Source organism: Talpa europaea (assembly GCF_964194135.1).
Source record: "Talpa europaea genome assembly, chromosome: 4".
NCBI lineage: Eukaryota > Metazoa > Chordata > Mammalia > Eulipotyphla > Talpidae > Talpa > Talpa europaea.
Window position 1 is genome coordinate 25291913 of NC_140070.1, and position 18141 is coordinate 25310053.

Sequence of the window (18141 nt, forward strand, 5' to 3'; positions counted from 1 at the left end):
AATGCCCCAAAATAGATGACTGGATCAAGAAGATGTGGTACATATATACCATGGAATATTACTCAGCATTCAAAAAAGATAAACACATGCAATTTGCAGCAACATGGATGGCGCTGGAAGGGATCATGCTCAGCGAAATAAGCCAAAAAGAAAAAGAAAAATACCGGATGGTCTCACTCATAGCAGGAATCTAGAAAACTTAAATAAGGGATCAGGAAAATGAATAACTATAAGAAAGTGAAAATCAAAATCAACAAAAAACTATGAACCAGAGACACATTTTAGGGGGTGGGGGCCGGGAGGGGAGGGATTGGGGTCAGAATGGGGCATGTGCAGTTGTATGGGGGAATATAAAAATAAAATTTATTATTTAAATAAAAAAATTTAAAAAAGGAAGGTATGCAAAGCTATAAAAATAGCATCAACGACAGAAAAATATACATCCTTATTCAACCTCATATTGGCTAAGCTAAGCACAGAGTCTGATACTCAAAAGATACTCAGTAAGTGTTTGCCAGATAAATAAATGAGTGAAAGGCTACTGAGCCCCAGCACCAGCTCCTTCTTGGAAGAACGGCTGGACAGATGCACTCACCAATGTCCTCACCATTTCAGGGGGTTGGTCAGCTGACAATAAATAGCAGAAGGGTCATTTAAAAGGCATTTCACTGAAACCATGGGACATCATGCAATTTAGCAAGAGAAAAGGATCAATTTATGTATGGAGACTCTACATAGGCTATATACCCAATTCAGGTATATTCTCTCATTTCAGTAAGGGAAATGAGGGCATATATGCTGAGCTAAGGAATGGGATAAGGCCCTGGGGCTTCAGTGGGAGAGGAGAGGGCCTTACATGATGAGGAGAGGGTGAAACATATGATGAAGACCAAATTTTTTGTAAGGGCATTTTGCCCTACCATTTAGTTTTCTCTATAGACAGGTTATTCTGCTGAAAATTCTATTTCTGGGAAGTAACTCCAATTTTCATTCTTCTAGATAGTAAAGAGTAGTGAAAACTTCTCATGAGCCTGAGGGTCTCAATTGTCCTTAGTTTGAAATAATTCCTGTTCCAAGATGAGATATCTTAGGGAGGACTATTCTGAACACCTTGGGGGTGCTGTTGAGAGCACCTGCAATACATTTCGCACCCACTGCAGAGTCAACTCTACCTAGACATAGAGAGTTTCTGTAGGTGCTATGTCCAAAGAGGGTTCCCAGGCCCCTCTAGAGTTTAGGAGGCCTAGGGTCACCAGAGCTACCTCTGTGATCTGGGCTGGAGCCTGCACCGGCCCTGCAGCTCTCAGAGCTGCCCCCAGGGTTGCTGCACAGATGCCAGGCAGCTTCCTCTCTAACCAGATGCTTGGATTTCCAAAATTGTCCCAATCAGATCACTTCCCTAGATCTCAAACACCTTTCACATTTTCTCTTGAACAACGCTCAGGGCGCCTTAGAGAAACTTCCAACTCAAGCCATTGACTTTGCCTTGAAACATGCTCTACCTCTCATGTGTCTCAATACCAGACATTACTTTGTGTCCCATGGATATCCCATCTTCAGCACTGAACTATCTCCTGAACACTTCAGTGCTTTTGTGAGTGCCATTTCCAGTGGTTGGAGTCTCTCTGCACCAACATTTTGCTGGGAAAATTACTCATCCTTCCAGAACCTGCCACCACATGCCCTCCTCTGATTACTTTTCCCCTACTCCTCCTGAATGGATTGAACTTTTAGGGAACTTTGTTCAGGCATCCACTTGTAATTTTTTGACTAGCATTTCTGTCACCTCTTGACTGTGACCACGTCCCCCTAGCAGTTCTCAAACCCCAGTAAATGTCAGAATCACCTAGAAGCTTTAAAAACAGAGACTCAGGGGCCTCCCTGGTGGTGGGGGTTACAGAGTGCTATCAGGCTACCACCAGCCACTGCAGCACAAGTTCCATCCCCCTACAGGGAGCTAACCCACATGGCACGGCAGACCTCTCCTGTCTCACCTGCTGCTCCCCTCAGCAGTGTATTTCAGTAGATTTACCTGTTCTGCTCCCCACTCTCTCTGGTGAATCCTCTCAACTATCCCTCTCGCACCTCTGGCTTATACCCCAGTTCTTATATGCATAAGTAAATACAATCTTAAAAAAAATAAAAACAGAGACTCTGGGCCTTGCACCTAAACATTCGGACTCCACAGGTCTGAAGTAGAAGCAAGATCCTGAGTTTCTAAAAGCTGTTGAGTGGAGCAGCAACACAGGATCCTCATCTTAGCTCAGGGCTACAGAGTTTTGTTCAGCTTCGTCATCCAGCGCAGCATTGATATTAATAGAAAATCCATCTGTTTGTGAGAGGAAGGGTAGGTGAGGGGATGGGATCCACTGGAGAGATGTCCATGGATGCTGAAGGAAAGTGAAATATGGGGAATGCCTACATGATGAGAGGAGTGGAGCCTGAAAGAGAAGATCCTTTTCATTCAGGTCCTCTGGGCACAGGCATCAGCTCCAAAGAACAGCCAGCTCCAACCTGCCTCAACCACTGATGGAGGCAGCCTGTCTGCCTTTCCTTTCTGGCAGTCTCCTCCCTCTGTGCATTTCCTTCTCATCAGCCCCTCCTCCGAAGCTTCCCTTTTTTTTAAAGATTTATTTATTTATGCATACAAGAACCAGGGTACAGGCCAGAGGTGTGGGGGGAGAGAGGATTCACCAGAGACAGAGTGGGGAACAGACAGGCAGATTGACTGAAAAACGCTGCTGAGGGGAACAGGGGGTGAATCAGGAGAGGTCTGCTGTGCCATGTGGGTAGCTCCCTGGTGGGGATCGAACTTGTGCTGCAGAGGCTGCAGACAGTGTCATAGTGCTGAGCCTTAACCTCTTGTACCACCAGGGAGGCCCCTCCTCCGAAGCTTTTCTAAGCCAGGAGCTTCTCTAGTCTTTCCGGGATACTGGTCAGGTGTTTCCAAACTGGAGGTAAAGGGTAGCAGGAAGCAAGCCACAGACCTAAGTCACCTGATATGTGCCCCAAATAGTGTCAAGCTGCCCAAATGCCTCAGTAGATCTAAGCCAGTCCTGAGCAGAGATGCTGACCAAACGCAAAGGCCCAAAGGCGAGTGTTAGGGCGCTGAGGGAAGCCTTGCGCTGGGGGCTGTGCGCCTGGTTTTCTGCCCCTCCTGAGTATTATCCCTGTCAGCAGCAGCCTGAGCTTCCCTGGCTCCCCTCCGCACTTCCCTTGCCATCTGGCAGCATTTGGAGCCCCTGGGGTGCTCTCTTTAAGAGCCATTTGAATCCATAATTCAAACTCAAGAGCATTTTCAGTGTAGAAAGAGGAATGCTTGATTTAATTTTGCTGCCTTGGGCTTTACTAGGAAGAGGGAAGTGGGAAGGAGAGGAGGCTGTCCTATTTCCCACAGGCTGACATCTGCTGCTGGTGGGGTGCAGTCCAGGGCTGCCTTTCCACGCAATTACTCCTGGGCACGGAAATAAAACAACCCACATTTTCTCCCCAATTTGCCAGCCTCTTTGCATGTCCGGAAATCAGCTCTTGGCCACTGTGCAACAGTTACCCTGCTACAAACATCGGTGTCAGACAAGTGCAAGGAGAAGGAATCGTGTCCAGCTCACCTGTGGCCCCCAAATGGACCCTCTGTATAAGCTCGAGAGAACATGTGGTAGATTCGTGCCCAGCAAATGGCCTCCGGGGTTTACCTTCGCTCCAGGATCTGTTTTTTTTTTTTTTTTTTTTTTTTTTTTTTTTTTTTTTTTTTTATAGAGGCATGCTTTATTTATTTGTTTGCTGGTTTGTTTGTTTGTTTTGTTTATACATGCACTGGGTACAGTCAGAAGCGCGGGAGGGTGAGAGAATTCACCAGAGCCAGAGCGGGGAGCAGAGCAGGCAGAAGGACCGAAGTACACTGCTGAGGGGAGCAGCGGGCGGCAGGAGAGGTCTGCACGCCATGTGGGACCCTCCTGTGGTGGCCGGGGAGCAGCCGGGGATCGAACCGGCGCCGCAGAGGCCGCGCGCAGCTTCGCAACCCAGCGCTTAACCGCTGCGCCACCGGGGAGGCCCTGTTTTCACAGAATTTATGGTCAATTTCTAGACACAAATCTCACCTCCTTTGAAAAACAATAAGATGTGGTTTAGGGCCTCCCCTGGTGGCGCAGCGGTTGAGCGCTGGGCTGCGAAGCTGCCCGCAGCCTCTGCAGCGCCGGTGTTCCCCGCTGTGGCTCTGGTGAATGCTCTCACCCTCCTGCGCTTCTGACTATAACCAGTGACTTGCATAAATAAATAAATAAATAAATAAATAAATAAATAAATAAATAAATAAATAAATCTTTAAAAAAAAAAAGAACGTGGTTTAAGGGGCCTCCCTGGCAGCACAGGGGTTAAACACACGGAGCTTATCAAACTATCCCAGTTCTTGTGTGCATAAATAAATAAGTAAATCTTAAAAAAAAAAAAAAGGAAAGAATGTGGTTTAAAAAAGGCAACTAAACTGGTGCCATTGATATCTGTAATCAACATTAAGTTAAAGGGATCCCAGTACCCTCAAATTTTCAAGAGGAGGGCCTCCCCAGTGGCGCAGCGGGTTGAGCGCAGCGCTGTGAAAACTGTCCACAGCCTCTGCAGCGCAGGCTCGAATCCCAGCCGGCCGGGGAGAATCCCCATGGCACACTGCTCCCCTCAGCAGTACTTGTGGTCCGTCTGCCTGTTCTGCTCCCCGCTGTCTCTGGTGAATCCTCTCGCCCTCCCGCGCCTCTGGCCTGTACCCTGGTTTTTGTATAAATAAATAAAATCTTAAAAAAAAAAAAAAAGGTTCGAGAAGAGCCTTGGGAAGATGCTGTCTCTGGAAAGTGGAGAGCCAGCTGGCTCCTCCCTGCCCCTTGCCACCTGCAGACCCAAAATGGTCTGGCCAATGCCGACTGGTCAGTGAAGACAGTATCCCCTAGCAAGGTTGGAGACAAGACTCAGTTTGGACTTTGATGAGTGCATCACATTTCCACGTGGAGGACTGAATCCAGGTGGAGAAGGTGCAGGGAGTCATGCTTAGGCATCTGTACACATAAATGTATGGCCATGGGATCCCCCTGCCATCACATCTTCAGGATTTCAGCCACCATTACATTTGGTACCACAGAGCCCTGCAGCCTGGACACAGCTGGTTGAACCAAAGAGGCTTGCCTGATTGAAGAGCAGCCTCTGAAGTGGCCTGGCTCAGGAATCCTGACCAAGACGCACAATTGCCACCTAATAGAGCTGATCAGATCTCTTTGTTTAGAGCATTTGTGATCCCAGCATTAAAAAAAATTATAATGATTAGCAGATGTTGGAAGGAATAACAACACTCTGCTTACTGAATAGGCAAAGTTCATAGCTATCACCAACATCATCAACACCAGGGCTACTGGGGAGTAAAAAGTCAGAATTTGTTCTAGACTTATTTCTATTTCTCTTAAAACTTCATATGCTTTTGGGAGGAGAGGAAGAGGTAGGGAGGAGAGAGAGTTACCTACACATATCCTGTCTAAATGTTTTAACCTGGAATACCACACAAAGAAGGAGAAAGTTGTAGCCCCAAAGCCAGGAGTAGGGAGTGAGAATTACAAAAGGTGGAGAAGGCAGGAGCAAGGGATGCAAAGTGAGAGATTAGCCAACACTCACATGCCTGGGTGGCAGAGATAGAAGAGACAAGAGCATGAACCCCCAAAATGTGCCACTTTTGCATGTGGATTATTTTGAGTTGAACATGATCCAGTCCCAACAGACTCAGGAAAAGCTTTTTATCACTCCCTTAACTACCTAAAAGAATTTAGACAGGGTCTGTACCAGAAAGAGCTATTACTGTTCAGGATTATTCCTTTCTCCTCCTTTATCAGGACCTGTGTGAATTTAAAAAGAATAAAGACACCCAGCCCCAAGAAGTATAATTGGAATCGGGCCATCACTTAGATAAGTATTTTGGAGGGTCCCGCATATGTCTGGCCTGTACAGACACAACAAACACAACAGAAGAAATCACTTGCTCCAGGAGCTGACATCAGTTAGGGAAGCAAATAGAGGGGTGGATGCGGGAAATAAACAGAGGCTGTGATGGTTGCTGGAGGGGCATGTCTGCATTGGCCTCCTTGGGAAGGGACAGGGTCTTTACTCCCTGGGAAAAGATCCAACAGCTAAAGCAAATCCTCATCACCACAAAAAAAAAGGGAATTGAATACCTAATGTCCCAGGTGCTTTACTAAAAATCCAAAAAGGCTGGCCATTTTTTAAAGGCAAGAGAAGCCATTGCAGTATGTTAGGCCTGTAGCCTCAATTTAATGGCTTTTATCTAGTCTATTTCTCTGCAGCCTCCTTAAAAATTAAATTTCTAACTTTTCTGATAGTCAATTCTGCTTCAGAGTAATAAGATCACATCGATAACTGAAACTAATACATAAAATGAAAATTTCATTTTAGCCCAAAATATCCAATTTCCTCAGCAAATCTTTAGCAGCCAGCATGTCTTCTGGTGACCTGGAATGAAAGGAAACCAGAGATCAAAAGAGACATAAAGAATCTGAATCACACCCCTCTTGGGCTTTTATATCCCACCTAATAAAGTCTTCTGGTTAGGTGGTTTATTAGTGAAAATAAGCCGGACCATTCTAACAAAGTATCACCAACTTCCAAATCTCGGTGGTTTAATACAACAGCAATTTTTTTTTCTCATTAGAAGTCTAACATGGGGCCTCCCTGGTGGCGCAAGGGGTTAAGATGCAACCTATGAAGCAATCCACAGTCACTGCAGCATGAGTTCGATCCCGGCCAGAGAGCAACCCATACGGCCCAGTAGACCTCTCCTGACTCACCTGCTGCTCCTCTCAGCAGTGTGTTTCAGTCGGTCTGCCTATTCTGTTCCCTGCTCTGTCTCTGATGGATCCTCCTACCCCCCATGCCTCTGGCCTGTACCCCAGTTCTTGTATGCATAAATAAATAATTTTTTTTTTTAAAAAAAGAAGTCTAATGTGAAAAAAGACTGTGCCTTTTCTCTACATGGTAACTGAGAAATACAGGCTCCCTCCCTCTTGATTTCTGGACTGTATGTGGCAGGATGGGAGAGAGTGTGAAGGCTTCATACTTCCTCTTAAGAGCCTCCAATCAAAAAACAGAACCTGTTGGCCAAAACCAGACACATGACTTCAACTTCCCTGCAAGAAGGCTGGGAAAAGTGGAGGAGCCCATGAAATATTTAGAGAGCTGGCAGATGCACTGCTTACCAAAATGAAAAGTAGGCTGAGGGTAGGCAGGTGCCTTGAAAGTTCAACTTCAGGAAGATTGTTTTACCCCAGCTTTGAAAATTTAAGAATTCCTGCTTAAAATAAATGTTAAGTTTTTCCACAAGGAGAGAGCACCTTGGCACTTGAATAAAGTATAACAGAAAGCAAACCAAAGCTCACTTTTGCAGAAGATAGAACTTTAGATAGGCAGAAAATAACACTGTTCTTGTCACACTTAGTCCAAGATTTTATTTTTTCTGTAAAAAATTTCTGTGCTATTACAGTTTATTATATGTGTATTCATTATATGTGTATGTATACACACATAGATGTTTATATATTATATATAGATACATAGAAATATATATGATGTGATAGCTATATAATATCTAGCATGTTATCTAAACCATAATCAATGTTATATAGTATATAATATATTGTATATATTAATGATTTTTATGTATATAATTATAGCCATAGACTATATGTTATATATCTCTATGTAAATATCTATATATAAAAATATCATCATCTCAATTTTTGGCTTCTAAAACCCTTGGAATTTCCTAAGTAATAAAAGTGATCAGGTGTCTTAGTATTTAGAACAAACCTCTATCAACCACACCTAAGTTTATATTAATAAGGTGACTTTATTTTTTTATTTATTTTTTAATAGAGGCATGTTTTTATTTGTTTGTTTGTTTGTTTGCTTTGTTTATACATGCACTGGGTACGGTCAGAAGCGCAGGAGGGTGAGAGAATTCACCAGAGCCAGAGCGGGGAGCAGAGCAGGCAGAAGGACCGAAGTACACTGCTGAGGGGAGCAGCGGGCGGCAGGAGAGGTCTGCGCGCCATGTGGGACCCTCCTCTGGTGGCCGTGGAGCAGCCGGGGATGGAAACTGCGCCGCGGAGGCTGCAGGCAGCTTCGCAACCCAGTGCTCAACCTCTGCGCCACCGCCACCGGGGAGGCCCTAATGAGGTGACTTTAGAAGGGAAGGGGCAGGGGAGCCAACCAGGGTGATTGAAGGGTGCAGCTTTCTGTCCCACCCCTCCGACCTTGGAAGAAGGAAGAAGGACTGGAGACTTTGAATCAACAGCATTGGCCAATGAAATGAATCCTCTCTAAAAATCAAAAGGAAAGCGTTCAGAGAGCTTCTGGGTCGGAAACGTGGAGATTTGGGGAGCATGATATGCAGAGAGCATGAAAGTGCCAGGTCCTTGTGTCCTATTTTGCCTTATACTTCTGTAAAATATTTCTCTGGTGTCTGTGAACCACTCTAGCAAATTAATAGAAGCCAAGGAGAGGGTTATTGGCACATAGATCCATAACCTATAGGCCAGAAGTCCAAACAACAACTAGCATGTAAAGTGAGAGACAAGGGGATTGAACCTTAATCTGTAGGTTCTGATGCTATCTCCAAGTAAATAGTCTCCAAATTGAGCTGACTTGTAGGGCACCCTGCTGGTGTCAGAGAATCACTTGATTGCATAGGAAAAATCCCTCTACACATTGTAAAATCAATTAAAGGATATTTTATGCATCAAGGAATGTCTCAGACTTTGATTACCAATTGATTCTAGAATGCTAGAGGAGAAATCCATGGACAATCTATTATGACCATCTAATTTTTTTTCTTCTGGGAACTAAAGGATGTTAATAGACTGAAACTATTGTTTGTATGCAAATTGAAAGATCTATTTGCTTCTTTTCCAGAAGATAAATACATTAGAGAGGGAAAATATAATTGTGCTGTCTTGCTTTCTATAGTTCTTCTAGAAGAGAAAGAATTTCATCTTCCTTTGTCCTGAGTGAGCTAAGACAACTACTATTGAGATACACAGTGGACCCAAAAGTCATGTTCTGAAGACAGTCTAAAAAAAGGCAGACATCTCCCCATTATTGCTATTTTCTACTGTAACCCATAACTTCATTTCTGTCAAAGACATGAGAATTTTAAGTAAAACCTTTCTACTCCAGCCCATCACCAAGCAATCTCTGCCACCTTGGTTCCAGGGCTGTTTAGGTCTTTAAATCTTACTTCTGGCAGAAAGCTGGAAGCACAGTAAACAACATAAGACTGTATCCTATCAATACATATGCTATCGGAGAAAGGGATGATAAAACCATTTGTCTGAAGTCTTGCTAGTTTCAAGGAAGAGTATCAACAACTAAACCCAGTTACAGAGACAGCCTCAAAATTTGAAACTGTCCTATGATATTTTATTCAAAAGTAGACTGGACAATTATTTCTTACAGCTCTAAAGTGTTAAGTGCATGTACATGTGGCCAGCTTTATATATTGTCACTGAAATATCTCATGCAAATATTCAAAGGATAGGGAAAGAAATGCAATGAGAACAGCTTTAGCATCTCCACAAAGGGATATTTATCATCTGATGTGCATTCAGACACTGAACTGAATTATTCCATTTATTACCTTTCCAGCAGGAATCCTAACTAAATGTTTAAGGGTCTCCTCCATTGTGGTGGTTTTATTTTTTTTTTTACAGATTTATTTATTTATGCATACAAGAGCTGGGGCACAAGCCAGAGATGCAGGGGGTGCAAGGATTCACCAGAGACAGAGTGGGGAACAGAAGAGGCAAATTGACCAAAGTACACTGCTGAGGGAGCAGTGGGCAAGTCAGGAGAGATCTACTGTGCCATGTGGGTTACTCCCTGGCCTGCAGCCGGTGAACAAACTCATACTGTGGAGGCTGCAAATTGCTTCATAGTCTGCAAATTGCTTCATAAAGCGATGCTTAACCCCTTGAGGCACCTGGGAGGACCATTGTGGTGGTTTTAGTCCCTCTTTTAGGTAATTTAAAGTTGCAAACATTTGGAAAATAGTTGTTTGTATGTTTTGGAATATTAAATAGATACAAAACTGTGCAAATGAAGTAGATAAGGGAGGTGTATCCAGCTCTTTATTCAGCCAATCCCCTGATGGTCAATAATTATTCAGAAAAATAATATAATACAAGACAAAAAACCAATTTGAAACTAATGTCACAGAAGGAAATGTTTCTAGCCCCTAAATAAGTTCAGTTTTAAAGGAAAATAATAAAACCGCTACCTTAGAAGTAAAACAAAGATAGAAAAGCAGTAGGGACTCTTCTGCTAAAAATGATTGATTTATTTCATCTCATGCAAGTCAGGTATGTAAATCATTAGAAGTTGCTGGAATGTATGAAATTCCACATGCTGTGTGATAAATCATAGCACTTTTTTGAATATAAAATAACAGCAACAACACAAATTTGAGATTTGAAATTTTTAACAATGAGATTTGACATCTTTGATAGAAGCTCTTTTACTAATAATGACATTTTGAAATATATATCAAAAAGAAAATAAGCAAACCCATGTTCTTTTGGATAATATATGCCTATCCAAGAGAACCTAACAAGATGACTGCATCAAATGGTGTGTAAATGGTGATTGTCGAAAGCCAAGCTGGGAGGAATCTAGTGCTAATACTTCTTGGTCAGATACCAAACATTAAAATAAGAGATGTTCTTGGTGCCCTTTCACTTACCAGACTTGCCAGCGTGTGAGGCATTCTGTGCCAGGAGTATTTGGCATTCTTCATCAATCAATATACCAGAGAGGATTCACCAGAGACAGCGTGGGGAACAGAACAGGCAGACTGACTGAAATACACTGCTGAGGGGAGCAGCTGGAGTGACAGGAGAGGTCTGCTGCACCATGTGGATATCTCCCTGGCCAGAGATCAAACTCTTGCTGCAGTGGCTGCACCGAGCATCATAGGTTGCGTATGAATCTCTTGCACCACCAGGGAGGACCAGAGGTCATTGCTTATAAATATAAATAATCCATTAAAATAAATCCCTCTTTAAACAAGTAAGATTATCTCATTCTCTCTTTGCTTCCTCTCTATATTTGAATTTCAAACTGATATTAAAGACTAACTTGGTCTCATTGATCTGTCCACAGATATAAGTGGGGTATTAAAATTCTCTACCATTATTGTGTTTTTTTCAATGCTACTCTAGTTTCATAAGTAATTGTTTAATGTATTTTGATCCTCCTTACATCATATATATTAATAAATGTTAAATCTTACTGTATTGAGCCTGTAATCATTATATGATGCCCATCCCTATATCTTATAACTTCAGACCCAACTGAAAATCTATTGTATCTAAATGTAGATTAACTTGCCTTTCTTTTAATTACTATTTGCTTATAGTGTTGTTTTTCAACCATTTACTTTAAGTTTATATGCGCCTTTAGAGCTAAGATTGGTTTTGTGTAGACAACACAAAACTAATTTTATTTTTGGATTTTATTTTTTGATCAGTAAGCCACTCCATGTATTATAATTAGTGAATTCAAATGAATTATATTGAAGGTAATTATTGAAATATAAATACTTATTGACCTTTTGCTATTTATTATCTTGGTGTTTTTATAGTTTATTTTGTTCTTTTCTTGTTCTCTCTTTTTTTTTTAAGATCCATCTACCCACACAAGAACCAGGGTACAGGCCAGATGTGTGGGAGGGTGAGAGGATTCACCAGAGACAGAGTGAGAAGCAGAACAGGTAGACCAAACAAAACACACCACTGAGGGGTGATCCCCGGCCAGCCAGGGAGTAACTCACATGGCACAGTAGAGCTCTCCTGACTCACCCGCTGCTCCTTCAGCAGTGTACTTAGGTTGATCTGCCTGTTCTGTTCCCCACTCTGTCTCTGGTGAATCCTCTCACCCCCCACATCTCTGGCCTGTACCCCAGCTCTTGTATGCATAAATACATAAATCTTTTTTAAAAAGAAAGAAAATCTTTTTCTTTCAGCACTTTAAATACATTGTGCCATTTCCTTCTATCAGCAAGGTTTCTACTAAGAAATTCATGTATAATCTCATAGAGATTCCCTTAAGTATAACTTGCTTTTCTCTAGAAATTTTTCATATTCTGCCCTTATCATTAGTTTTCAGCAGTTTAATTATAGTAAGTTTTGAGGTGTATCTGTTTAAATTTACTTTATTTTAAACTTTTCATGCCTCTCTGACCAAGCTATCTGTTCTTTTGTCCCCCAAAGTTTCTACCCTTTTTCTCACTGTTGTCTTTCTGGGACCCCTATAATATGGATAACATTTCTCTTCATATTGCCCCATAAGCATCTTATACTGTTTTCATTGTTTTAAAATCTTTTTCAGATTTCCATTCCCATGTCTTCAACCTCACTGATTCTGTCAGCTGTTTCTTGTTCTCTACTAATAAATCCCTCTATTGTACTTTTTTACTTTCACAAGACAACACATTCAATAAGGGGGGAAAGTTATTTAATTCCACCCACAAAAGCTAAAAGCCAAGATACAGAGGACTATGCCTCAAACTATGGAGCAAAATTTCCTGGGAAAAGCTAAATTCATCAGAAATAGATAACTTACTGAAGAGAAGTTCAAAGTAGTAGTCTCAAGTATGCTTATTGACATAAGAAAAACAATTGATGAATAAAATGAGAAATTTAAGAAGGATAAAGGAAATATGAGAATGCTACAAATGGAAATAATGGACTTAAAGGACCCTATTACTGAAATTCACAGTGGGGAAGAATTCTACTTCAGAATGAACATACCTCAAGTCTTCCCTGATTTAGACTTTGAACCTTAGACTTTATAGTTAATACAGAAATGAGTTAAGAATTTGGGGGGTTACTGGGATGGAATGAATGTCTTTTGTATGCAAGAAGAACATGAAGAAGAGACACCAGAAAGCTTGTTCAGGGCCTGCCCTGGTGGCGCAGCAGTTGAGCGCTGGGCTGCAAAGCTGTCCTCAGCCTCTGCAGCCCCGGTTTGATCCCCGGCCACCAGCAGGATCCCACATGGCACGTAGACCTTTCCTGCCACGCTTGCTGCTTCCCTCAGCAGTGTGTTTCATTGATCTGCCTGCTCTGTTCCCCGCTCCGGCTCTGGTGAATTCTCTCACCCTCCCATGCTTCTGACTTGTATAAATAAATAAATAAATAAATCCCAGTGCTTGTATAAATAAATAAATAAATCTTTAAAAAAAAAAAAAAGAAAGAAAGCTTGTTCATGTATACTCATCTCCATTAGAGGACAAAAGGCAGCTACAAGATTCTCTGCAAGCAGAAAAAGAGTCTCATCAATAATTCAATCAGCTGGCATCTTGATCTTGGACTTTGAACCTCAAGAAATGTGGAAAAATAAATGTCTAATGTTTTAACCTCCCAGTTTATGGTATTTTGTTATAGCAGCCCACGGAGACTAATACAAGTACCAGCCGCAGACTTTTTAGATATGCAAATTCTTAGACCCCCTCCCTTAGAAGAGTCTGATGTTTGCTTCTACTGCTCAAAGTACCATTTTTATGCTTTTATGTTCCTCCATCAAGAACAACTTGGAGAATATTTTTTTACAAAATTTCAGCTTTGGACTCTTTAGAACTGAAAGTTTCCTCATTCCATTATCAGCAGGATCTCTGTTCCCCATCAAGTTCATGAATACAAATAAGACTCCTGATGGACTGTGTGTTGTTGGTGTACCTGGTTAAAAGTATCCAAAAAAAGCCCATAAATATATTCTCTCTTAAAGAATTTTCAGATATATCTTTTTGTCTCAAATAAAATTTTTTTTCATATTTTCATGTTCTTTAACATTATGCTGGTCAGGACTTAAACAATGGCTGCGAAAAAGCACATTTTTAGAAAGATATCTCTCTTTGGTTTATCAAATTTATATTCATATAGACATAAAAACATAGACTGTGTGAGGGCATAGGACACTACTTATTGCTTCAACTTCTTTCCTAAGCTGAGAAAGTCATGTTTCAAGAATCCTGCTTAAGTAGGAAGAGATGAGAAGGAATTTGATGTAAAAATAATAATAATAATTTTGGTGACAAAGGATTGTCAAGTTTTCATATGTGGCCCACCAGACGAGTAGGAAAGGAAGTCACAAGTCTTCATCTATTTGTGTTTGTTTGTTTTTGTTTCTGTTTTTTAGATTTATTTATTTATTTATACAAGAACCAGGGTACAGGCCAGATGCGTGGGCAGGTGAGAGCATTCACCAGAGACAGAGCAGGGAACAGAACAGGCAGACTGACGAAACACACCGCTGAGGGGAGCAGCAGGCGAGACAGGAGAGGTCTGCCGCATCATGTGTGACCCTCCCCGGCCGGCCGGGATCGAACCAGTGCTGCAGAGGCTGCGGATAGCTTGACAGCTTCACAGCGTGGTGCTCAACTGCCTGCGCCACCAGGGGAGGCTCTTCATCTATTTGTGAACAGCACTTTACACACCTCACAGCACCTTGAGATTGGTACCAAGATTCCCACTTTATAAATGGAGAAAATGAAGTCAGTCGCCTGGCATATGTGTCTTACTGAGGCAATTTGGTCAGCAAATGGAGGCCTTGGGATTTGAACCCAAGATAACTGTCCTCCTGCACACATAGGCTGGATGGCCTCTGAGACCACCGTCCAATCTGCAGCTTGTCCTTGATCGAAAAACTGTTAAGCTAAGCAGGAGCGTATTATACTGAACGCCTTCCCAGAAAGAAAAAAATCCAGACCCACCAGAGCCCCTTTTTTTGGTAAGAAAAAACTCAAAAAAACTCTGTTTGTTCATGGTTCTTTACAGACGTTGGCCCTAGCCTTGGCTTTCATCGATTGTCTTGCTTTTCCCGGCCAGGCAGTCCAGGCTGCAGAGGCACCGGATGATAATAGGGCTGAGAAAGTCAGCTCTGAGCACTGTGAGGCACTGTGCTGGTCTGACAGGCTTAAACTTCTCAGGGGAACAAAGTTTTATACATAATCTGAGTTGCCCGGTAACCTCAAATAGCTAAAAATCCCTCTTAGACTGCTTACTTTTTAGCAGACTGATTTGGTTTCCTTGAAAAGACAGATGAGAATTTAGGTAATGGCTTTCAAATAAATCTGTTTTTTCAGAAAAGGATGTGTGTCATCAAATTCCTTTCTTCCCCTTCAGAAGTGGCATTTTGTGAGAAACAGGGCATCCTGGCCTGAGAGCGGCTACCTAGGGAAGTCCCAGCCCAAAAGGTCTACCTGTTGTATAAAGCCACAGTGTTTCTAGTACTTCCAATTGGAAGTACTCATTGTCAGGTAACCAGAGGTTAAAGTGAGGCTAGAGTGTTCTGGGGCAGGACTCAGGAAAGAGAAGGCTTATTTTCCCCAAAATTGGAAGACTAATGCCAGAGTCTTAGAAAAAAATAAAAAAGAATACATCCGTGGTGCTAGGAGAGTAGCCGTTGCCATGGCACCCTTCTGACCAAAGCTTCAGATGCCGCAGCTGCTCCACAGAGACCAGGTCGTCAATGCTGACAGCAACAGTAAGATGCAGAATTTATTCTTTATTAATGCAACGAGAAAACCCCTCTGACATGCTTCAGGTGGTGTCATGCTCTGAGGTAAGCTCTTGGCAAAAGCAGAGCAACTGTGGATAAATGCCTTGTATGCCCTTTATCAACAAGCACAATGCTGGGTCATGTCTTGGGCAACTAGAGCCAATCTGTGAATCACTGAGACTATATGCACTCTTTGACTCTATCCCAACAGTATGCACTGTAAACGTGCCCCTTTTATTTTTCTGTTATTTTGAGCACAATAGGATACCTTTTAAAATTATATTTACAACATGGTCTTAACATCCATTTTTTCTGATCCCTCATTGAATACCTGGGGAAATTCATGTTCCGAGACATCTATATTACCTTGCCTTTACGTAGTCGTAAATGATGAAGTCAGGATTTGAACCCAGTATGTGTGATTCCAAATCCACAGTTTTCCTCATCTATCCACATTGCTTGCCTAGATTGGTGGAAACTAACAATTAGGAATGATTTTGGTTGCAAGTAACAATAGCAACATTAACAAAATCCTGAGTATCTTAAATTATGAAGAGATTAAATCTGGACGTGGGTAGTTCTAAAACTGGTTCAAAAATAACACAAGGTCAGGATCCTGGGTCAGTGTCTCTACAGTTTTCATGACTCTTTGCATGATCACAGGAAGCTCATCCAGGCATCAGGTCCACACCAGCATGTCCAAAGCCAAGGTCAGTGGACAGCTATCTATTAGGAAGAAGTGGATGAAAAAGAACCATCACGATGGTCTCCTCTGCATTTATCAGATTTATCAAGCAGTAAAATCCTTTCCAGAATCCCCCCAGTGGACTTTCTCTCACATCATCTCTGGACAGAACCAGGTTATGTGGCAACTGTAGCTGCAAAAAAGGCTGGAGAGTAAGTTTTCTAAGCTATAGGGGAGATGGTTAATAGAAGTGCATTGGAGGGCCTCCCTGGTGGTGCAAGGGATTGAGCACCACAGTGTGGGGCAGTCCACAGCCTCTGCAGCACGAGTTCAATCCCCGGCTGGCCAGGGGGCAACCCACATGGCGCAACAGACCTCTCCTGCCTCGCCCACTGCTACCCTCAGCAGTGTGTTTCAGTCAATCTGACTGTTCCATTCCCCACTCTGTCTCTGGTGAATCCTCTCACCCCCCACATCTCTGGCCTGTACCCCAGTTCTTGTATGCATAAATAAATATTTAGAAAAAAAAAAAAAGAAGTGCATTGGAGTAGCCACTAAAGGGCCATCAAAGTTCAATCAGGTAGCATCAGAGCCTCCAGGGCACCCTAGCTGTATGGAAATTCCCTGGTTCAGTGCTCATAATCTTCTTCTCAGGTTATTCTATGAGTTTAACTCATGTTCCTATCCATGACTAACCCCTCTGATGGAAGGGTCTGACTGAGTCCCAAACTGTCTTATTCATAACTTGGTGCCATTTTTATCACAGGACCTAACCACCAACCACACACTAAATACTTAAGCACTTTGAGACAGTTGTTTAGATTTTCCATGCACATGTGGAATTATTTCCAACAAAAATATGGCAGAAGAGCCCATTCTCCTTCTCTTCCTTTCCATCACCCAACCTCACCCTGCTTAGTACCCGGGTCATTTCCACAGATTTTTCGCAAGATCCTAATCTCATATTTGAACATGTCTACAGGAAGAAAGAAACAGACACACACTCTGATGCTAAAACCAAGACCTAAAAATCCTTATAGACATACAAACTGGCCTCATGGAAACTGGGAGCTTTCTTTCTTTTTAATATAATCATTTCGGTCTGGTTTCTGGCTTTCAGATTTACTGACTTGGAAAATTAAGACACTCAATGGAGTATTTTTTTTTTAACTTTGTCACTTAATAAAGTCACTGCCTGTTTGATTGAAAACCCCAGACTTGTACAGCTTCATCCTAAAAGTTACAGAGCAGCTTTAATCCATAAACAAGAGAGGGAATGACACAGCAATAAGAATGATAACAGGACTCCCTAAGCAGGCAGACTCCAGGAGTCACCATCACATTAGAGCCTAAATAAATGGGAACCATCCCTCCTCCCCAAGTTCCAAAGCTTTATTGCTGCAGCAGTCTTTTTTTTTTTTAAGATTTATTTATTTATGCATATACGAGCTGGCTTCAGGCCAGAGGTGTGGGGGGTGAGAGGACTCACCAGAGACAGAGTGGGGAACAGAACAGGCAGACTGACTGAAAAGCACTGCTGAGGGGAGAGCAGACAAGACAGGAGGGGTCTGACGCACCACGTGGGTTGCTCCTTGGCAGGCCGGGGATCGAACCTGTGCTGCAGAGGCTGTGGATTGCTTCATAGTGCTGTGCTTAACCCCTTGTACCACCAGGGAGGCCGCAGCAGCGTTCTTAACAGCAGCTTGCTCTGGGCAACAGCAAGCACTGCCCTATTGGCCTAGCTCATCATCAGCAACCAAACAAGTTTTTTCTGCCATTATCTGAAGGTAACATGTGAAATGCTTGTCCTCCTCAGAGCTCAGTTTGATTGCACCTAGACTGGGGCTGTGTCTGCTTCAGTC